The sequence below is a fragment of the Peromyscus eremicus genome, chromosome 4 (assembly GCF_949786415.1).
Source record: "Peromyscus eremicus chromosome 4, PerEre_H2_v1, whole genome shotgun sequence".
NCBI classification, from domain to species: domain Eukaryota; kingdom Metazoa; phylum Chordata; class Mammalia; order Rodentia; family Cricetidae; genus Peromyscus; species Peromyscus eremicus.
In genome coordinates this window covers 29,886,106-29,910,735 of record NC_081419.1, presented here as the reverse complement: position 1 = coordinate 29,910,735, position 24,630 = coordinate 29,886,106, and positions in this window count along the sequence as shown.

Here is a 24,630-nt window from a genome sequence, read left to right as displayed (position 1 = left end):
AGAAAAAAAAAGTTAAGTGGGACATTTAGAAGGAGTTCTTTTGGAGGAAAACACACAGAAAACATTTCTTCTTTCCTTTAAAGTTTTTAAGGAGGCCAGTCATAGGAATTTCAGATTATATATATTTTTTTAATTTTTAAAGTATTTTAAACCATGTGTAGCCACATACATACATACATATATATATATATATATATATATATATATATATATATATATATATATCTTTTTGTGGTATGTGCATGTGAGCACAAGTGCCCTCAGAGGCTTCAGGTCTCCTGGAGCCTAAGTTATAGGTGTTTGTGGGCCACTCCATGTGGGTGCTGGAAAGCAAACTCAGGTTCTCTGGAAGAGCAGCAAGTGCTGTTAACTGTTAAGCCATCTTCCCAGCCCCAAGACTGCCATTTTCTTACAAGTACAGATGGATGGGTTTCCCCAAATTTGTTTGTTCATCAGAGTAGCCAAGATTAAGTTCTGCTATTATTTTATTAGATCATTTTTTTGATCAATGTTCCCAATAGGATCTCAGTCTCCCTCTCATTTCTCCTTCCCTCCCTTACATGAAAAAAATAGATGAATTTCAAGCACCAAAATTTTCAACTTACAGAACAAAACTACTCCAATATTCAGAGTTCTTGGCATTTTTCATCCAGCATGTTCAGTGAAATGTGCCCAATGTTTACAGTCATTGGACTTTCGTAGCTCTCCATTTAAGTTCTTGGTTAGCTTATCAAATAGAATATTAAATGTAGTTTCATTAGGAAGATAAGAAATGTTGAAATCAACCTTCAGGAGCAGTCTTGTATACCAGTTTGTGTCTGCTTCCATGCAGAGGTCCCTACCAGGATCATGCATGCCAGGGTCTAGCATTTCATGTTTCCACTCATAATTACTAGACAAGAGATAGAATCCACTTCATATTTTTACATTTCACTCTTCCATTGACAAAGGAACCACATTAGCACTAAGTGGACCGTCAGCAATGGGGAAAGATGGGTTCAGGAGTCTCAGATGTCAGGGCAGGACTGTCTATCACATTCATGCTCTATTTCCACACACAGTAACTCTTAGGCTCTCTATCATTCCTCAACTCCTATATCATTTGCAAAATTCTTGGATTAACTTTGTTGGATATTAAGGCCACCTACTCAATTCCCTCTCAGTAAAAAAGAAACATGTTTCAACCCTAGACAAGGAACAATGGGCAACTAAGAAATGCTGGAAGTGGAGGAAACAGTCATGCCCAGGGAGGAGCACACCAACTGGTTATCTAACAGTGAACTAACAGTTCTGAAAATGTGTATACAAATAACATATAGACAGAAAACTGAACATGCTGTGTTTACATATTTAGAAACACACACACACACACACACACACACACACACACATACACACACACACTCCTAACAACAATTAAAGAAAAAGAGACCATGAATTTAAAAGAAAACAAGGCATGGGGAGCCACATGGGAGAGTTTGGAGGCCGAAAAAATACAAGGAAACATTGGGGAAAGTGAAAGGCCTATCTAAACTTTTGCTCTTATGGTTTAGGGCAGTTTGAATACTTTTTCTTTAGGGGTTGTGTAAATCAGCAATCTAAAAGGCCTTTGGTAACAAAAACGGCTGAAAGCCATGAAGGCATGGAGCCAGATCTGCCCTGAGGAGAGACATTTTACTTTGTCAGTTAAGAGAAATGGAGGAAGTTGAAAAGGAATATGCTAAATAAGAATTTTTAATATTGAATACTGGCACGAATTCAAATATTTATATTATTAAAATATTTAAGAGTTGGAGAAAGGGGTATTTCCTTTGAAATATTCTCAAAGCATTTTAACTATAATATCATACATTTTACCTATTAATATTATATCATACAGTAGCCAATAGTACTTTAGTTTAATTGATACTGTGAAGGATTTTACTGTATAAAAGAACTTACTTGTTTTACAACTCTTTTCCATTTTACCCCCCAAAGTTCTGGAAAATGCTTTTCATGTTTATTGTGTCCATCCCTGCTTCCCACTCCAAGTTTGCTGATATCATTTCACTCATCTTGCTCTCTTCAGAGTCACCAATGTCATTGCCAGATGCAGTAGGCCACCTTGATTTGTGGCAGCGCCAAGACTCTCCAGGGAATGCTCCTGTTGCTCAGCTTTCTCACTAGCGCTCTCCTAATATTTTCAAGCCTGCACATCTGACAGAGTGCTTTCTCTTCCAGAACTACCATTTCATTCCACCCTCTCTCACATCTGCCTAACTCTTACCAAGACTTCAGGGTCAAATCAGTAGCTCTTCCTTGAGAAAGACTTCCTCATGCCCTACCTGCCAAGCCTAGGGCAGCTGATCTGCTACATATTTGCACAGACTTCCAAACAATCCCTGTCAGAGCCTGATCCTCCCTGCAGTGATGCTGTTCCTCCCTCCCAGTGATGCATAGTCTCTTCAAAAAGAGGGAACAAACGGATCCTGATTGATTGGCAGTCTATACCCAGCATGATCCCTGATCACATGATTTAGTTCTGCATGGCTTTGATTTAGTTTGTTTTATTTGTGTTTGTTTTATCCCAAACAATTCGTGTTTTGGCATAAAATATGTTAAATGTTTCATTGCTCACCAGGGATTCCTGATTCTAAGTTTCAAGATCACTGTGTTATAGTCATACAGACCATCTTCTGAATATTAGAAGATACAAAAGTGGAGAGGACTGTTGTCTATTAATGGACATGGCTATTCAGCCAGACAAGGATGAAAAATGTCACATATAATATGTGCATACTGTGACTTTCCATACTCTCGTTGATAATGATAATAATGACAAGAATGGTCACAACCAAGTCGGAGCATTGCAGCTCAGACACGAGATATTATTTTCAATGTGGCAATCAGCAACACTCACAATATACAATGTTCAGAATGTAGTAAACATAACATGAGATTCATTATCTTAATCAAACCATTAATATTCAGAAGCACTTTAAATCTAGAATCTGGGTTCCTTAAGCATCTTCAGCTGCTTCCTCTCTCTGCTGCTTGTTTAATGTCTAGGAATTAAGAATAATATGAAAAATGAAAAGATATGAAATGCATGTTTTTGAATTTTGCTTTGGGAAATTCTATATTTTAAAGGATAAGGTGGAGTGGCAGAAAAAGATAATTAATAAATGAGTTTGGGGAACTCTCTGGAATTCAGTCATACTCTTTCCACCCCACACCAGGATACATTTGCTTTGTATACAAGAATTGCCAAATACATCAATACCATTTGAAGGTTTCTTGTATGTTCTACCACCTTCCTGCGACACCTGACTGGGGAAAAAAGCCTCTAACACATGGGCCTTTGGGGAGACATTTCTGATTTGAAGTAGGACAAAGTCTGCCCAAGAACTAAGCAGAATCAGCCTCCCGGGGGACACCTGCCAAGGGCACAGGCAAAATAACTTGTGTTGCCATATTGCTTATTAAAAAGCAAAGCTTTCCACTTAATGCATGCATGGGAATCTTGAGATTCACATGAGAGCCATCAGGTTAAAATTAGATGTAAGTCCTTGCATTCTTTCTCTTACCTAATGATAATATATAGATGCTTCAACAAAACTCATAATATATGCAAAGCACTGCGATATTAGTTGAAAGTGCTTACGGGCACATTCTTTCCTTGGAAATTGGTGCTAAAATGTTCGCATACGACCTCTTAAAAGAGCTGCTTGTCATTTTTCTCTTATGCCTCCCAGAGATACCTTGACTCTTCAACAACATGCATCAAATATTAAAAATGACTGCTGCTCTCAAAATGTTTTAGAACTAGGCTCCCCAGTCATGTTTTCTAATTATGCATAGAAGTTTTGGTTCTGAACTTCCACAACAATTAACCAATTATGTTTTATTTTAAAGTGCATATAAAATTCATATGAAAGGATACATCATTATTCCCAAAGACTCGCAACATGGATTTTTAATGGGATCCTGTTCAATTATCTGTACTCATATTGATTTCTTGAATATTGAGAGGTTGTAGGGCTTTGCGTGTGGCATTGCCTTTAAGTATAATAAAGTGCCTTGCTAGTACATCACCTGTGGTTGGGATGTTATTCTTGGGAAGCGAAGGCCTCATCTATAGGAATTTTCCTTATTATACCATTTTGGGCCATCTTTTGTTCCTTTCTTATCCAGTTAACATTCACTGCGTTTTTGTGATCTTTCCAAATATCTGAACCTTCTGATGGGATAAAGAGATGGCTCAGCAATTAACAGCACTGGCTGTTTTTCCAAACAACCTGGGTAAAATTCCCAGCACCCTCACAGTGGTTCACAACAGTCTGTAACTCCAGTCCCAGAAGATCTGATGCCCTCTTCTGGCTCCACGGGCACCAAGTACATACTTGGTACTCAGATATACATGGAGGCCAAATATCCACATACATAGAAGAAACTAATAATCATAATTTTTAAAAAAAGATTCCTTATTAATTTACAATTGAATAAAGATATAAAAATTTAACCTGTTTTTAAAAACTAGCCTGAAGTATTATATTTTAGTTGTGTCTTCTTTGGACACTACTACTACCTAAGGCCAATTAATTATGATAAAAATACACCTGAGTACATCTCTTGGGATTCAAATGTTGGACTATGTCCTTCTTCTTATGTTAGCACTCTTTATTTTTTCATACCTAGAGTTGACAGATTTCAGGATTCCAGAAAACCAGATCTTTTGAAGTAACATTTCAGCTCAAATAGTATCAAATATTTGTCCTCAGTATTCATGGTTATTCACCTTACTGGTTAGTGAAGTCAGATCATTTACATAAACATTTTGAATCATTCCTTGTAACAGGAAACTGTGAATGGTTCCCTGAGAGGGGCTTGGTATGAGTTAAAAGGAAGATCTCTTACAGAAATATAGTATTTCTGATACTTAAGGTGTGTGCATATTCCATAGTTAAGTAATTATAAATTTAGTTTTTCAATGCAATATGGTTTTCCTTGATACCAATTACTAAGACCAGTGGCCCCAAACCAGCTTCCAAGGGAGTAAGTCACTGTCAGAGACTTCTGGGAATTTGGATCCATTTTCTTTCTTACAAGCCCAGAATTGAAGACCACAGCCACCATTCCTGGAGCACAGAAAGTCAGATGTTTGCCAGAGATTGCAATGATTAATTTGATGAGGAGATGGGAGGAGCCCTGTGATCTGAACTGTGATCTCAGGATGTTGTGAGGATCACTGTATAGAATCCATGGGCACTGAATAAAAGGGCTGAGGTACTGCTAGAAAACATGCTGGGGGTTGCGGGGTGTCTTTGTGCTTCTCTGGCCTGCTGGTAGTCTATCACAGGAGGCCTACCTTAACGTTCCAGAGCCCGGAAGTCAGAAATACAGCAATATACAGGAAATTATTGTAAAGGAATAAGCAAATGTGGCTTAACAGAAGAAAGTCAAATGCCCCTGCTTGTTATAATAACTTACAGAATGAAATTAACAGATACTGAAGAAAGGTCCTAAAAATTGGAATTTGGAGCATACATTGAAATCCAGGGTTTGTTGTTTAGTAGGAAACTTTGGGAAACTAACAGCATAACTTATTTAACTCCTCTGGGAGCTCAGTCTGGCTCCCAAATGTGGAATATTGAAGACACTGCTGGGGAAATGGTGGGGAAGAATTGAAGCAATATTGCATAAAAAAGTGCCAGGCATAAGGCCCAGCATATGGAATCCCAACCACCACTGTGCTTGCCTGAATGCCACTAATGCCCCCATGTTTCACATGTATTTTTAACTAAAGACATGCTCGTTATTTTTCAGATAATTATGATGAGGTCATTCAGGAAATAATAGCTGAGTATGCTATTTGTCAAATGCTAAGATGTGCTGGAAAATACATTTAAGAATAACTGTACAGTTCTCTGCTAAATTGCAGACACTTTGGCATTATATGGATATTAAATTAGAAATTGCAAGGAATTGAATCATTTTTTAACTTGTCTCATAGCCAAGCGCTAAGTAGAAAGAAAAAAAGTCATATTAATGATGATGTATCAGTATCTAGCTCTGAAGAGTGTTTTGGGAAATATTCATTCATCCTCTTTTTAGTAAACATGTGTTTATCGGAATATTTTCATACAGGAAATGGGATCAAAGTGGGTAGTGACAGCTATAAAGTAATAACCACACAGAAATAAAACATGCTGTGGAAGAACACAGAATAGAAGTGTGATATTCCTAAATGCTTCCCCCAGACATTACATAAATCTGAAGAGTTTGCCCATAGAACCACACTTGGCTTTGAATAGGGTAAGCTGACACACTGATTACATTGTGTGTTGTGGGTATGAGCACAGACATGTAGTTAAACAAAGACTGGAATTCTGACTTTACCACTTTATACCTGGTTGCCACTGGGAAACTTGCTAAATCTACTGGGAATGTCAGCTGCTGGGCCAGCACTACAAGGTGGCTGTAATTATGACAGGAATGGATTTGTTTAATGCTCCGACTGCATAGCAAGAGCCAAAAGATGTCCCTCACACCACAGGCTGCACAGACACCTGGGACCTTCCCATGGACGTTCATGGAGTTTGTGACTTGACTCCCGCACTGTCAGTTTCAAATAGCTGTCTTGTTTTGCCTTTTCCTTCTGTTGGTTCTGCGTTAGTGAAACAACCCTGTCCCTTGCGTCCATCAAGAAGCTGAACTCACTGAAAGACACCACTCCACTTCCAAAGAGAAGCTTTTGATGTTCTTATCTGCTCTGTTGCTTGCTCAGTTTTGCTCTACTTGGGGGAAGGAGGAGTTTCTGATACTGGAGAGCATGTTTTTCATCCTTGTGTTAATACTCAGTAAGACATACTAAATCTATTTCACAGAAACCTGTTCACTATACATCACCTCCTCTGAATATCTCCTAAATAATCACATAGAAGAACTGATGATTATTGAAAGTGATTGAGCTAAAATGCCTTCTTTGGAGAATAGTCATATATTCCAGCACCAATTCAAGTACCTTATATTAGCAACAAAGTCAACGCCCAGTGAACATTTTTGATGGCTTTGTCTTGCTGAGTGACTGACCTCAAAGACCTCACATGTGTCCTCAACTGTATAAACTCCATTGAATAAAACTAAGGCTCCATTCCAGGAGGTAATTCATAAGGAAAAAGTATCAAGTAGTTCATCAGAAACCTGTTGTTCACTGAACAGCTTTAAGATCTTACTAACATACATTTAGGCAATTTGGGGAGAATACAAAGTGTATGGTAATAAAACCAAAATCACTTACTCAAAGAATTAAAAGGAAAGGGATAGTAAAGACCAAAATGCATGTGCCTAATAATTAGGAGAATGACAGAGAGGGTAGAAGAAGGGTGGGGCAAGGGAAGGGGGAGATTTTACAAGTAAAAATTAAAAGCTATTTTATAACCTCCTTCATCATTTCAGTTTTACTGGTTTAAAACTCCAAACAACACATGGGAAGGCCAATGACCTTAAATTAATTCCCTAGATTTGCCTCTGAGTTTAATAAGTGACCCTGTTCCTGCAGACTGACAGTGAGGAATTGCCTTGCTATAGGCAGTGTGTGACGCCTTTAACTGTCTTTGTTCTTAGCCTTATAATACAATCATAACTAGAGAAAAACTCATCACATTAATCTCTGGTCATACATGCTTCACAAAATAGCTTGGCAAAATTAGCTTACATGTTAAGGGTTCTTAGAAATCCAGCTGTTTTTCATCTTGGGCTTCAGGCGATGAGCTGACAGATAAATTGATTGATTTGCTTTCGCACCAACCCCTCTATTGGAAGCACTTTCCAATATAAGTCTGAACTCATTGCTTCCACTTGTCTGTGACAGGAGGAAGCACAAATGCCATGATGTATGCTTTCTTCTGCCTAAGTCCAAATGAGCAAGAGGAGCTGACCAAAAAATACAGACACCTGACCGGTTTGCAGCTGAACTAATTCAAGAGATACTTTGCATGAAGGCTCCAGAGACTTTTTCATCCTTTGTCCTTTTTTTTTTTTTTCGGTAGCTGTCTCAGTTAGGGTTTCTATTGCTGTGAAGAGACACCATGACTACAGCAACTCTTATAAAAGAAAACATTTAATTGAAGTTGCCTTACAGTTCGAGAGTTTAATCCATTATCATCAATGCAGGAAGCAAGGCAGCACGCAGCCAGACAAGATGCTGAGAGCTCTACACCTGGGTCAGCAGGCAGCAGGAAGAGAAAATGAGACACTAGGCCTGGCTTGAGCTTCTCAAACCTCAAAGCCTGCCACCAGTGACACACTTCCTCCAACAACACCACACCTACTCCAACAAGGACATACCTCCTATTATTGCCACTCCCTTTAGAAGTCATTTTTATTCAAACCACCACATTCCATTCCCTGGCCTCCACAGGCTGGTAGCCATTTCGTAAAGCAAAATTCATTTAGTCCAACTTCAAAAGCCCATAGTCTATCACAGTCTCAAATATATTCGAAAGTCCAAAGTTCAAGTCTTTTCTGAGATTCATGCAATCTCTTAACTGTAATCCCCTATAAAATCAAAATAAAAAAGCAGATCACGTACTTACAACAATGGCACAGGATATACATTGTCATTCCAAAAGACAGGAAAGGGAGCATAGTGAGGAAACACTGGACCAAAGCAAGACCAAAAACCAGCGGGGCAAACTCCAAACTCTGCATCTCCATGTCTGACGTCAAAGCACTCTGCAGATCTCCGGCTCCTTTCAGGTAAAACGCACTTCTCTCTCTTGGACTAGTTTCACTCCCTGTTAGCAGCTTTCCTCAGCAGGTATCCCACAACTCTGGCATCTCCAACATCTTGGAGTCTCCCAGGCAATCCAGGCTTCACCTTCACAGCTTCACATAATGGCCTCTCTAGGCCTCCATGCAGGTCAACACTGACACATGGCTGGTCTCAGCAGCTTTCCTTAGTCAGTGAGGAGATTCTATAACCCTTTTCTTCTATCCTTGATCTTAAAGCCAGAATCATGAGGCCAAAGCTGACAAGTTCTGTTGCTTGCTGGGACTAGAACATGGCCTCCTTGTTCAAACACACTTTCACCAGCTTTCTGTTTTCAGTGATTTCCTTGACTGTCTAAGCTTAGCTATCCTGGAACTCACTCTGTAGACCAGGCTGGCCTCAAACTCAGAGATCTGCCAGCTTCTGCTTCCAGAGCACTGGGATTAAAGGTGTAGATTACCGCACCAGGCCCTAAACTTTTCTTTAATTCCTTTCACAAGTTGGAAGTTTAGCTGGGTGGGATCTTGCCAGGTCACCACTCCCTTTATTCCATTTTAACGCCATGCTTTTCTCCTTGAACACAGGATTTAGTTTCATTCCACTTCCTGGTGCTCCTTTTCTCCTTAATCTGTACATTTTTTATTTTTCTTTGCTTAGCTTGCTCCTTTTCATTATAGATATGCATAAGAGTGAATGCTAATTACCACATATCAGAATCAATACTAGGCTGTTTTGAGATTTTTCTTTGCCAACATAATTAATCCAAAACTCTTCAATTTAGCCTCAGGCAGTTTTTCAGAGAAGGGCAAAAAAAAAAAAAAATAGCTATGTTCTTAGCCAAAATATCACAAGAATGATCTCTAGGCTACATACAAATATTTTCCTCTGTTCCCCACAGCTCAAATCACGCTCAGCACTACTGTTTTCTGTGTTCCTAACAATATGGCCCATTAAGCTCCACTTAAAGTATTCAGCTGCGCCGGGCGGTAGTGGCGCATGCCTTTAATCCCAGCGCTCGGGAGGCAGAGCCAGGCGGATCTCTGTGAGTTCGAGGCCAGCCTGGGCTACCAAGTGAGTCCCAGGAAAGGCACAAAGCTACACAGAGAAACCCTGTCTCGAAAAACCAAAAAAAAAAAAATAAGTATTCAGCTGCTTTCCTAATTCTAAATCCCAAAGTCCACATGCCTCCAAACAAAAACATGGTTGGCCTATCACAGCAATACCTCAATCCCTGGTACCAACTTCTGTCTTAGGGTTTCTATTGCTGTGAAGAGACACAATGACTACAGCAACTCTTATAAAGGAAAACATTTAATTGGGATTGCCTTACAGTTCAGAGGTTTAAGTCTGTTATCATGGCAGTAAGCATGGCAGCATGCAGCTAGACAAGATGCTGAGAGCTCTGCATCTGGGTCAGCAGGCAGCAGGAAGAGAAAATGAGACCCTAGGCCTGGCTTGAGCTTCTGAAACCTCAAAGCCTGCCCCCAGTGACACACTTCCTTCAATAACGCCACACCTACTCCAACAAGGCTACATCTCCTAATAGTAACACTCCCTATGGGACTATGTGGGGAGGGGGAGTCATTTTTATTCAAACCACCACAGTAGCCTTATAACTTCTTCCTTCCATTGGCATGTAGTCATAGTCTAGAAACATCTCTGAATCTTAGCTAAAGGGAACCACTTACTTTCAGAGCTAACAAGAGGATGAGGAGATGAAAACAGTTCTAAGGCCATATATTCAGAGGCAAGTCCAAAGAGATAAACCCACTCCATCCCTTGAGTCATCAAGGGACCTGGTCCTTCCCTTCAAGAAATCATATTTTGAGTGGTTTTCTGAGGCTGGGAATGTGACATTGATGATGAATACACCTTCAAACTGTGATGGGACTCCCCCTGCATTCTAGGACTCAATGCAGGACAAAGGATTTGGCATTTGGATTGAAACTCACCCCTCACGCCCCCCACTTTATGAGAACTTGGGTCACAGTGAACAAGACTCCTGCATCCTGTTGGGACACACAGAGAGTGTTTTTGTTCTTTTGTTTTATTTTCAATTTAGCCATACCGACCTCCCTATCTCACATGGAAGCTGATCTCAGGGGGTTTAGCTGAGTAATTCAAACAAGAGCAGAAAAAGTTTTCAGCTCTAAAGCTAATGTTTCCAAGTTTCCACTCTTCCTTGGGGGTGGTTGCTGAGTGAGTAAATGCACTTCATGTGTACATAGACATTCATCCAAGCACTTGTCAAAATGGCCTCAATTTCCTCATGACTCTTATTTATTTGTTTGCTTATTTGTTTTTTTGCTCTGCTTTCTGGCCTTTCATTATTGGCAGACTCTTATTTGAACATGAATGAGGAACTAGGCTTTCTCACACCATCCCGCTGACAGCACCCATATGCTTCAGTTGAGGAGATGATTATCTTGAGAGTAAAGGAGAAATATGCTAAGGTGTTGTTTTTTAAGCAAAAATTTCCACACATGCTGATAATAACCTGACAACAATTAATCAATTATAATGAGAAGATTTTAGCAAGAGAAAACACAAAGTTCCTATTATGTATTTTATTACTTTAGAACATTGAAAGTGATGGAACTGCTGAAATCAGGAGGCAGGAGCACATGGTGCATTCTGTCTCTTCCAGTGAGGAGCGTGGGGAGGAGGATTAGAGAGAGCCATAGAAGACACTTTCCATAGTGGTTTAATTGATCCATTAATTCGTTCACCACACAGCCATTGATTGAACAGCTGTGTTTCAGAAATGTATTCTAGGTCACCCTGTTAGTCAGGACCCAGGGTAAAAGGTGTCGTGGTTAGACAGTCAACACAGCTCACAATTTACAGAGGCACCCCAAACTCAAAATAGAGAACCACGATAAGTAAATCTGCAATGTAGCAATTTAGATTTTAATATAAAGAATCCTGATAAATAAAACATCCAACTTTCAAATCACGACAGTATATGATAAAGTCAGACTCAGAGTGAAACAGTGAGAGCGATATGTGGAACTGCAGTCCTAGATTGTTCATTCATTTAAAATGTTCACTGTTGCTGTTATTGTTATTATTCATTGTTTATTGTTGTTATTATTACAATTATATTATCACGTGTGCATCCATGTTGTGTATGTGTGGGCACATGTACCACAGCACATGTGTGGAGGTCAGAGAACAACTTTGTGGCTTTGACTCTCTCCTTATAGCTGTCAGTAGCACGATGGAATGTGCGTTCTGGGGGTTGAATTCAGTAGACTTACATGGCAAGTGCTTTCCCTCCTGATCCATCTTACCAGCCACCAATAGATAACTCTTAGCACTAAGTTTACTCTTCTTAAATATCACATCAAAATATTTATCTTGATTCGTGAGTTTGGGGCCCGCTCTTCATCTTGCTTTCACTCTTTCTCTCCTTCACCCTAGTGCAGAATCCTTTCTTAAGTATCTCTTCTAACTTCTGAACCTGTGGCTTGGTGGTAAACAAGAGTCTCCCCTCTGTAAAACACTGCAAGTTGCTGCTAGAATACGCAAGCCTGAGAGGACTTTCATCGACTATTCCTGTTCTCAGCCCCCTAGTGAAGTCTTCGGGCCATACTTAAAGTTAAAGAAAGACAGTCTGCACCCCTCCCCCAAAGTACTAACCACCCTGACCCTGTTTTGCCCCTCATATGATTAGACACATTTGGAGCACATTGATAAGTACAGCGTGGACTGGAAAGACCAATGCTATATCAAGCAACTTCCCTGTCCAAAACTGCAAAGAAAACTTCTCGTTTGAGATAGGAGGCTTGTTTTTTCCTTTTTGTAGTCTTAAATGTACTCAAATCCTCCATAAAATGTGTCTTGATTTTGGATTAGAAAAACGTGCAGTACAAGTATTGCCATCTTCTAGTATACAAGACTCATTGGGATTATATATGTGTAGATAGATACAGATGATAGAGAGGTAGAGAGATGAAATAGATGATAGATAGATAGATAGATAGATAGATAGATAGATAGATAGATAGATAGATAGATGATAGGCAGATAGATTAGATTAGATTAGATAGGTGGGCAGACAGATAGATTTCCAATCTTAATCCTACAGGTTATACCTGTACTTTCACTTGGGTGGCCTGAAGTGGCCAGAAACAGACAGGTATTCCTCTCTCTCTCTCTCTCTCTCTCTCTCTCTCTCTCTCTCTCTCTGTCGTGAGTCCATTTAGCTTCCCATGTTTCTCCTTCCAAAACTTTGAGTTTTTTTCCCCTGGAGCCAAATTTATAACCATATCAACATCAACATCAATATTGTGCTAATGCACTAACTTCACAAGCAGCCACGTCTATACTGTTTACAGGGAAATGAAGAGAATTGGAGATCATATGAAAAGATAATGATCACATTTTCTCTTATATGTGGAATCACAACAAAAATAAACTTTAATCTAAAAGAGTTCTAAATTTAAAGAGGAGAATGTAAAGGGGACAATTTGGAACAAGGAAGACAATCAGTGAGGGGGATAAAGAGGGGTGATTATGACCAGAAGAGAACTAGTCAGGGGAAGAGAGGGGAAGAGGGGTGTTGTTGTTGCTTTTTTATAACGCTTTTGGGGGACTACCAGCTTCCAAATAAATACTTGGGGATTTATTCTTACTGATGAATGCTCGGCCTTAATTTGGCTTGTTTCTAGAGAGTTTTTCTTAACTGAAATTATTCCATCTACCTTTTGCCTCTGTGCTTTTTCCTTTCTCTCTTCTCTATTTCTTTCTTGCCTTCTTACTCCTTGGCTGGTTGTGTAGCTGGGTGGCTAGGTGGCTGGGTGGCTGGGTGGCTGGCCCCATGACTCTTTCCTCCTTTCCTCAGTCTCCCTTTTTCTCTTCTTCTCTCTTTATTCTCTCTGTTTATTCTCTCACCTGTTTCTCTCTCCTGCCTAGCTATTGGCTGTTCAGCTCTTTATTAGACCAACCAGGTGTTTTAGACAGGCACAGTAACACAGCTTTACAGTGTTAAATAAATGCAACATAAAAGAATGCAACACATCTTTAACTAATTTTCTACAACAAGAGGGGTGATTATGACCAGAAAAGAAGCAGAGAAGGAATAGGAGGGGGGTTATTATGACCGAAGTACAATGATAGACATGTAAGAAAATGACATAATGAACCCGTGTTTGAAAAGAGACCATTATGTCACTAAAAGTGTTCAATAGTTGCCATGTAGCCCCAGTAGACCATGGTCACAACCTCTGCAAAATGAAATTGCCATAATTAAACTTGCAGAAGCTATTCATCTCACCTGTTCTGCTTGTCCTACAGGATCGCACAGGTATTCCAGCTATTTATCGTAATGTTATGCCCCACCAGCTTCTTCCACCACAGATGGAAACCTCTGAGACTACCAACAGAATTAAACCTTTTTTCACTTTAAATTGTTTGTCTTAAGTGTTTTGTCATAGTCACTTAAATCTGGTCAGCATAAGGGTCAAAAGCATGTCCATTAGCACCAGATTGCATCTGCTCTTCCATGTTTTATACACTGATTCCTTCTGACATCATGGTCCTGATACTTTGGAGCCATTATTAAGCAAAATAAATATATCTTAACATAAGAATTATGATTCTGTAATAAACTGAGATGTCTACCAAGTGACTAGTGGGAGGGTAGCATATAGAAATTAGACAAACTAACATGTGATCTGGAAAGGACAGAGATATGATGTGAGACTTTGTCATGCTTACTGACAATAAAGGTACCATTTAAAATTACAAATTTCTTATGTCTAGAACTTTCCATTTGATAGCTTTGCACCATGGGTACCCTTTGGTAGCTGAAACCATAGACTATAGAGCGCTACATTTCAGTTAGTTATCCTGGAATTTCTCAGCTCTCTGAGGGGAAGCTGGTCAAACAGCTGCCATGCAGATGAAAACCACTGCATCTCAGGGCAAAATTTGGCTCCCCCTACACCTGGGGCTGCCTGAAGAGGAAAGCAGACACAGGCAGGGATGTCAAGAATGTGTTATTTTTGCAAGGGTGCCTTTTTTAAAATTAAATGTTTACATAATGGTCCATGGAAACATGAAAGTAATGCATGCTAGTGGGGTACCAAGCAATGGTTCAATACATGCACACATTATTTAATGCTTAAATCAAGTTATATATGTCTCCACAAATAACTATTGCTTCGTTACAGTGAAAGTATTTAACTTATTTCCCCTGGAATTTTTGTTTGTTTGTTTGTTTTGGTTTGGTTTTTGGTTTTTGGTTTTTTTGAGACAGGGTTTCTCTGTAGACCAGGCTAGCCTCAAACTCACAGAGATCTGCCTGGCTCTGCCTCCGAGTGCTAGGATTAAAGGCGTGCGCCACTGCCGCCTGGCTATTTCTCCTGGATTTTGAAATGTAAAGTATATTATTGCTAATTAAAATCCCCCGAGTGTGCAACAGCACAGCAGAACTTCCTGCTCCTGTCCAACCATAACTTAGTGCCCCATGATTACCCTGCTCCATCTGTTGTCCACACAAGTATCCCCAGCCTCTGGCAATGACCATTCTCCTCTCACCTATTTTAGATTCCTCAGACTAGTAAAATCATGGGTGCTCTTTTTGTATTTGGCTTATTTCACTAGACATAATGGTCTTTAATCCCATACAACTGTCCCAACTGAGGCAATTGACTTTTTTGCAGAAGAGTAGTGTTTACTTATATTTATAATATAGCATATATCGCATTTTCTCAATCCAGCAACTCACAAACAGCTTGTTTCCATCTTCAAGTTGTGTATAGTGCTTCAAGAAGCATGAGGACAGCTGTCTGTTTCACATACAGGTTTCATTTCCTTTGGATGTCTGCCTGGGGATAGCGTTGTTCAGCCACATGGCAGTTTTATTTTAAACATTTTGAGGAACATCCATACTAAAAGATCTCTTTAAGAAAGATTATTTTCCTCTTCCACCAAAGGTAACCGAGTCCTATAAAATCTACCACACCAAGTGCTGGCAGCTAGAAGAAATGCTTAAAAGTTCCCTAGAATGCAATTCTGAGAACATCTTTTGAAGGATAAAACTTGCCTAAGTTGATTGCTTCCCCTTATCATTGGTGAGGGGGGGGATCCAGCTAGGGAATGCCACCCTAGCTTGGATCTCGGGCCTGTCTTTCACACCCGAAACCTACAAGCAGGTGAACATCTGTTTGCCCCATTCAGCTGCATAGAACAGGGCTACTTTGTGAGGCCGTACATGAGGCTTTCCCTCTCTGTTCCCTACGTTTGAACCAAAAGAGAAAACTCTGCTAAGAAAGGCTTATCTTTTCCAATAGTATTATGACCTAAAATTAGAAACGATGATATTAAAGCACAATGATAACTGGAAATTATTAGAGCGGCCACCATCACCTTCCATTTGAATGGTGTGTCTGAGAGCTCTTCATCTGGGACGTTTTCATCAAAGGCCAGTATCTTCCCAAAGTCTCCGAATATAAAGTGACTGGGCAGCTTCTTACTGAAGGAATCTTCCGCAGGAAGGAGATGTCAAGCTACTAGAATTCATTTCAAACATCATGGTTTACTCAGGTGAGAACACAGAACTGATGTGGAAGTCAATTTGTACTGTAGCTTTGAATCAAATAAATATATCCAACACTGTTGTCCTGAATAAAATGAGGCAAAAGCTTATTTCAGAGTTAATATGAATAAAAACCATGAGCGTTAAATCCCAGTCAGTGACCACTTCTTACTTTTAATCTTTCCTTTGCATAGAGACTGTAGTTTAAAGGTATATCACATAATTTCACACAAAGGCAAGCAACACAAACGTAGAAAGCATGTCAGTTCTGGGCCAGATACAGAAACCAAAATGATCGAATCTTTTAAATAGAGATGAATTTAAGGCAAGTTACAAAATTTTGGAAGAGAAGAGACAGTATTATTTCCACAAGTTAGAATCAGCTGAGTAGGGAGCCTGATGTGGGGGAGACCCACCCGGATTGTGGGCCATACCCTCTGGTAGCAACCCACCTAAAAATGGCGTGGCAGGAGAACTCTCTTGACTTCCTGTTGCTGCTGAGTTGATTCGGCCTGTTGCGGCTGCTGATTCCTTCTCTTGTAACAAGACAAGCTCGGTGTTTCTAGGCTTCTGTCATGGAGGAAGGACCAACAGTTCTCCAGGAATCTTTGAGGTTGTCACTGCCGAACTGGGGCCGCTGAGGTGCCCAGTTTCTTGGACGGAGCTACTACTGGGTTGGCCTCCCCAGTGAGAGACAGCTAGCTACTGTGGGACTACTCCAACCACTGGGGCACCTAATCTCAAGGACGGAGTACTTGCCTGGTTCTCAGCCCCTCAGGTGTGATCCAGATATTGTTATTTTAATGTTAACTACTCGGCTCTGTATGTTTAAAAATCCCTGGTTACTACAGACAGTAAACAGAGTTCTTGGAGGATGTGATCTCTGTAAACACCAAGGCTGGCAGAGTAATGATCCATGTGAGGTAAGAAGGAAATATGATTAAACACGACTCAATAGCTGGGGTTGGTTCAAACTTCTAGAGTCTGACACTGGGCAGTTTGTTTTAGGCGTATTGAAACACAGCACAATTTTGGAAAAAAGTTTCCTAATGATAATTAACTCAATCCCCTGTGAACAAAAAAGCTTAAGACAAGTTTACCTTGAAATTCTTCAAAGTACGTAAGACCTCTTCCATAAAGATGGGTTCTATTGACTGGAAAACAATGGTCAAGGGTCTAGGAGAATGACTGAGATAAACAAAAGTCTGAGGGAGTCAGGAGTGACCTGGCCCTACAGAGAGCACAGAGGTCACCTAGGTTCTGCTCCATTTGTAAAGCACATGTGACATCTCCCATAAGGATGGGTTCTATTGACTGAGAAATAACACTCAAGATAAAGGTCTAGTGAGGAAGAATCTAGAATAAACATAAAAATCTGAACAAGTGAGGTGTGGCCTGGCCTTACAGATAGCATAGGTCACTAGGCTATTAACTACATCCATTCCCAGCCTTCTGGGCAAAAAACATGTTATATATCTCTTCGGTTGAAGAGACAATCCTGCATGTTTGACATTCCTGTTAAACATTAACTAGGTGTCCCTAGTGTTTATCTATGAGTACAAGGACCTCATGCCCTCTCCAAGTTCTGATATATGTATTCACTGTTGAGGCTGATATGGGCACCATTGGAACCCACAGTCACCTGACATACCCACTCATGTTTCTTGACATTCTCAGATCTGCAGACACAACTGAAGGCAGGTGAAGGCTGCAGTCACCCACCATCACCCAAAACTGTTGGCCACTGCCTCTACTGGAGCCAGAAACAGGGATCTGTCTGCCCTCTGAGGCCACATACTCACACAGGATTCCTGCAGGCCCAATTGAGCAGGAACCAGCCGCAGAGAGAATTTGAGGAATGCAGTTTCTGGGCTTCCAGCTCCTTAATCCAAAAGAAAACACAGGAGAAGAGAGCAAAGAGCAAAAGCAAAGAACATTCAGAAAGAAAAGCAACCCCGTCCTTGTCACTCCAGCACCAAGAGCAATTCTGGTTCTTTTCACCATTTAAATTTTATTTAATGTGTGGGTGGGTGGGGGCATGCACCAGTGTGCGTGTGTGATGGTCAGAGGACAAATCTTATAGAGTCACTTATCTCCTTCTGCACTTATGTGGGTTCTGGGAATAGAACTCGGGTCTTAAGGCTTGCAGAGCAAGCAGCGTTTTGTTTATTTGTTTGTTTGTTTGGGTTTTTTGTTGTGGTATGGGTGGTTTGTTTTTTTGTTTGTTTGTTTTACCACTGAGCCATCTTCCTATCCCAATTCGGTTTCAAGCTTGAACTCTGTTTACTTCTTCTGACTTCCAAAACCTCACGAGATTGTCACAGAAGATGCTGTAGTGGAGGAAAGGAAAAAGGGGACTGTATGTCAAATGACTGGGCCACACAGTGCTCAAATATTTGGCTATGTGATAATCTAGGTGTCCATTAACATGTTTGGGAATTAGATTTCCATTAGAATCTGTAGACTGAATAAAGCAGGTTGTCTTCCTGGCTGTAGGTGTCTGTCCCTCAATTTAGAAAGAGCCTACACAAAATACAAGTCTGAGTAAGGAGACTCGCACCACAGCTGGGCTGTCTTTTAGCTTCGACATTCTTCTGTTCTGAGCAGGGCTAAAACGAAGACTTTTTACTTCAGTTTTCCTAGGTCTCAAACTTCCTGATTGCACATCCTGTAATTTCTTATGTGAGTCAATGCCTCATCACACAGATATCTGATATATCTACATGCATATTTACCACATAAATAAGTTATAGCTGTTACATATGAAAAATATTGCTGTCTTGAATAACAGCTAGAAGTTTATGTATTTAATTTTCCATAAGTTGCCTAATATGTCTAAAAAGCTATGTGTGATGTGAGGTGTGTATGTGTGTGTGTGTGTGTGTGTGTGTGTGTGTGTGTGTGTGTGTGTCTTGCAGGGTCCAATAGCAGATTGGGAAGTTGGTAACTTCTTAGGGGAAAGAATGCATATAAAATCAAATTAATGACTAGACCCCACGAGAGACTATTCTGAAGACACACAGGTGTCATCCACACAGAGAACTTTTTCCTAGGGAGGCTCAGCAGGTTCAGCTGATGCCAAAGTCAGAAAGCAGGAATGAGCAGACATCAAGACAATTGCCAATGGTGTGCCTGTGGAGTCACCATGTAACTTATTCTTCCCTAACTCCTGCGTAAATGAAAACGAGATATTGTTAAAGAAAGACGCAGCACAAAATGAAATCTGTCATAATTTATGCCATATATGTAGTGTATTACAAAAAAATTCTTTAAGTCAGGCAGTAGTGGCACACACCTTTAATACCAGGCAGAGGCAGGTGGATCTCTGTGAGCTTGAGGCCAGCCTGGGCTACAGAGTGAGTTCCAGGAAAGGCTCCAAAGCTACATAGAGAAACCCTGTCACAAAAAAACCAAAAAAAAAAAAAAAGAAAGAAAGAAAGAAAGAAAGAAAGAAAGAAATTCTTTATTTGACTTTGAAGCATACAACACTCCTGTTCAGGCAGAAGCTTTAACACTGGATCACACATTCTTTTGTACAAGGATAATCACACTGTTTAGTTCCTGCAAATGCAAACATACTGTGAATAGTGCTCATTAATTTCTCAATCAATTGAAAGTAGAAAAGGTCTTTCTAGTTGTAAAACAGAACTCAGGAACAGGGTGGGTGGGCTGCCTCAGGCAGTGAAAGAGCTTGTCACTTAGCCTGACCACCTGAGTGGTCCCAGACCCACATGGTGGGAAGGAAACAGCTCTTCGAATTGTCCCCTGATTTCCACAGGTGTGCTGTGGAACACATGAACCCAGACATGGACACATACATGCATACTCACACTAAACAAACAAATAGATGTAATAGCAAATAATTCATGGGATAAATGTTGTTGTGGGAAAAGAGAAACTGTGCCCAGCTGCAGCTGGAGAGGCAGAGAAGTTGGAGAAGACGCTTTTACTTTCTCATCTAGGATGGCTAAGACATTGACGGTGGAGAAATCAGTGCATATAACATCTGTCCAGTTGGCTTCCACATGAACTTGATGATAACAGAATGAGAGTACAAGAAGAGGCCAACGTGGGCTACATTCATCATCTCTCATATTTGTCAGTAAAATCTTCAAGATGGATGATTGATGAGGTAAGTTACAATGATGAAGACCAGGGGCTGGGGAGGTAGATCTGTTGGTAAAGTGTGTGAGTATAAACAGGGAGACCTGAATTTTATCTCCGGAAACCACATTTAAAAGCATGTTCTGACAGCATTTGAGTAACCCAGGTACTGAGGAGGCTGACAGAGGCAAAGCCCTGGAGCTAGACGGAGCTAGCCTAGCCTATTCAGGATCCCCAGGCCCCACCCAGTTAAAGATCCTGTCTCTAAAAACATGATGGACATTTCCCCAGGGAAGCAATGAAACTGACTGCCTTGCACACACATGAACAAACACACCTGCATATACACACAGATAAAAAGTAAATACATGGCATACAGTTGTGAAGACAGAACCACATATATGTTCAAGAAGATACTTCAGTTTTACATTAAGGGACAAATCATTTTGATAGCTCTTCTGTGACTTCTAGTTAAGTCTAATGAGTCTGGGTGAAAGATCTCACTTGCAGAGAGGTATTAGAAATGAAATCCCAGCCTCCGCCACATCATCAGAACCAGGCGTCTGTGACCACTGAAGTTTGTGACATTTGAAGCTGTCTCTGCCATTCCCTAGGACTTTGTAGCAGCTCCAGCTCCCAAGGGACTCACTTCTAAACTAATGCATAAGAAACAAGTGAGCCATCTCACTCCGTCCAACATGGCCATGACGCCCAAATGCCATTGTCAAAATGTTAGGGCTCAAATAGCATGTCAGTATGCCTCTGTTTATCTTCTTGTTCCGGTTGCGTTCATTTCCCGCAGCCAAACACTAGTTCAGCAAGTTCTTTCGAAGTTTAGAGTTCATCTAGATTGCTCTAAAATCTTCATTCGCAAGTTAGCCCTCAGTTCCTCCCTTAAGATAAAAGCTCACCAACTCCAGTCCCACCAAATTGTTTTCCAGGTAAATGCATCTGTTCCGTGCAGGTCCTACTTGTCTGATGTTCTCACCCAAGTTTCCAACTGCATTAAACAATTGACATGGTCAGCAAATCCTTGGAAATTTATGTTTCAGAAAAGTAAACTGTTTCTGTTTTAAAATGAAACAGACCAAGACCTGGGCTACACTAACCCATAAGCAAAATAATCTAAATGACTGTATGGAGAAGTTCAGCTCCTGAAACACCCAATGTTCTCACATGGTCAAGATTAATGCCGCTTCCTTCTGATGGTCGCTCTGGTCCCCGTGGGTGGAAGTGAGCTTGGAAGCATTTTGAGTGAGGAAACGTCCCCCAGCCAGCTGTGTGCAAAGTCACTTTTACACGGACATAGTTGAGACACTACAGGCTTAAGTCGGATCCTATCTTGTGAGCTCTGGGACCTGGGCCAGGGTAGGGAAAACACAGGAAGTTTGCTGGCTGGTGGATAAGGATGCTCCCATGGGCCATAAAGCACTGTCAGCTCTGAGATCTGACAGGCCCAGCTCCACGTCAGCACAAGCACAGGCCTTTCACCCCTGGGTTTATCGGAACACACATAGCAATGTTAGCCACCATGCTCAGAGCGGGCTGGGTAACAGCTTCCATTTACTTCTGGTTGACTATGGATTAATCAAAGAAAAACAAAATGCACTATTTATTCAGAACTTTGGAAAAAAGAAAGAAAGTAGAAGTTATTGACTATACAGGCAAATTCGCTAAATTTCTTAAGTATTATTTATTTTCAGTACAGCCTGATGACATATATATATATATATTATTTTCACACTTTTTATAGGGGAGAAGAAGGGCATAGTGAGCTCGGCAGAACTACAAAGTGTGTGGGAAATGAAATTAAAACTCACCAGTCTCCCTCCAAACGGCCATATCTTGTTTGATTTTACATGTCTTATTTATTATCATAACCCACACTGCCCTTGAACTTGCTATGTACCTCAGGCTGGGTGCCACCTTCCACTGTTGGGACTATAAGCATGTGTCACCACATCCCATTCATCTAATATTTGTATGACATAAACTACTGCTGCCTGTACGTATAGATGTAAAGTAAGCTGACAGCTGTGAATTTTTATCAAATCAACAGTTTTGAGCAACTGTTAAATGCTCACCTCTGGGCTCACTGTAAAGACAGAAAAATAATAATAATTCTGTGTAATAATGCCTTCAAGATATTTCCAGCAAAACAGTGACTCATTAGTACTAAACGCTTGGATCACACAGTGTTTGTTTCCATGCAACAGTCACTTTGACAGTACCTTGGGGACTAGATAGCAGAAACTTCCACTAATAGCTGGGTGTGGGAAGAAAGATGCTATCAAAACAAGCTTTGGTGAGAAGGCAATTTAAATAGCTCATCCATAAGGCGTGGGGGGACGACTTCTGGGCAAGCCACACATGTGCAGGCAAAGAGACATGAAAGCTCAGGACAAGGCTGAGATGCTGCAAGTGATCATTAATAATGAGTTATAAAGGGAGCAGAGGCATCCCGATAGAAAAGCCACTCAGGATGAGTGAGGGGACAGAACCATCTCACACACGGAGGACCAGTTCTCACGTACTATGACGGTGACTGACACTGACAAAAAGGGATGCATCGCGTTGGTGTTTTAAAACGATCTCTTCGAAATGGACGAAAGTACTATGTACTCAGGGCAGAGAGTCCCCAAACAGGTGGCGGTTTCTATCATGATTGGAATGTGAAGTGTCCCCTGGAGGCTCATATGTTTAAACTCTTGATCCTTAGCTGGCAGCACTGCCGAGGAAGGCTGAGGATCTTTTCGGAGATGGAGCCTTGCCAGACGGAGCGGGTCACTGGCGACCTGGAGGTCTTCCGGCACTGCCCCCTCCCTGCTTCCTGCCTGCGGACACAATGGGAAGCCTCCCACTTCTGCCCACCCACACTTCCCCTGATTCTGCTGCCATACTTTCCCTTGCCATGTTGGATTGCAAGCTCTTGAACTGTCGACCCAAACAAACGTTTCTTTCCTAATATTTCTTCTTGCCGGTATTACGTCACAGCAAGGAAGGAAGTAACTAATCCACTTTGAAAGTCTTGTAGAAGGCGCGCCAGGTGATGACGCTGTCTGCCTTCAGCCACCTTTGGAAAATGTCACAAGTGCAGAAGACAGATGATACTGGATTGAATCTCATTGTCTCCCAGCCAAACTTGAAAAGCTAATTTTTAAAACTACCTATTAATTTAGGTAACTGATCTTCACCTTTGCAATATAAAGGAGTGCTGAAAAATTCAATGTTTTTGTTAGGAAAGAGCTACCAAGCATTTTGGAAGGGTCAGCTGCTGTTGATTTCATGACCCCGCAGAAGGGGAGTCTACTGTCCAGCTGCAAATTGTCCCAACAGGAGGGGTGAGGGGCTGCGTGGGATTTCTGCTAGGAAGTCTGAAAACTCTTGTCACTAGCTGGTACTGATTTGAAGGTACTTTTACTAAGTCATGTGAATCTCATATTTTGCTCCCTAATAACTCCATCTTAACAATTATGACAATACTATTGTAAAGCCCTTCATTTCTGTTTTCAAAAGCTTGTGTATATTTGAAATGCCAGCATGTGCTGGGTGGTTTATGTCAACTTGATACAATCTAGAGCTACCTGGGGAATGGGAACCTCAGCAGAGGAATGGCTGTCCATGAGATACAAGCTGGTAAGTGATGTTCCTCCGTGAGCTCTGCTTCAGTTCCTGCCTTGAGTTCCGACCTTGCTTTCCCTCCATGATGGGCTGTAAGCTAGAAGCCAAATGAACTGCTCCTTCATGTTGGCTTGGGTCGTGGTGTTGTATCACAGCACCAGAAAAGCACCTCTGACACAGGAAAATGCCCCATGTTTCTCAGGTAAAGTCTTGTTTCTTCCCTGGGATAACACCAAGGATAAGTTACTGACTGCATTTACCGTCTCTGGTTCTATCCCATGCTGTTAGACATAGAAAAGGTAGTCCTGTACTTTAGACAGTTAACAAATAGATCACCAACTATTATGTCAATATGAGGTAAGCAGTCTCCTCAAAGGTTAGTTTTATTTCTTTAAATCAGATTCCAGGATTTCTCTGCTGACACAGTTTTAATTTAAGGAATTCTGGAATTGATATTTATTAAAAATGAACATAAATAATTTTCCCTTTCTGTTGAGAAGCTCAGTGAAACCATAGACTCTGGACAATACCCCTTGGCTAGCACTCTTTTGACACTACATAGCACACTAGTTCTGTAGCTGCCTGGATGCAACATGAATGGCCTGTATTC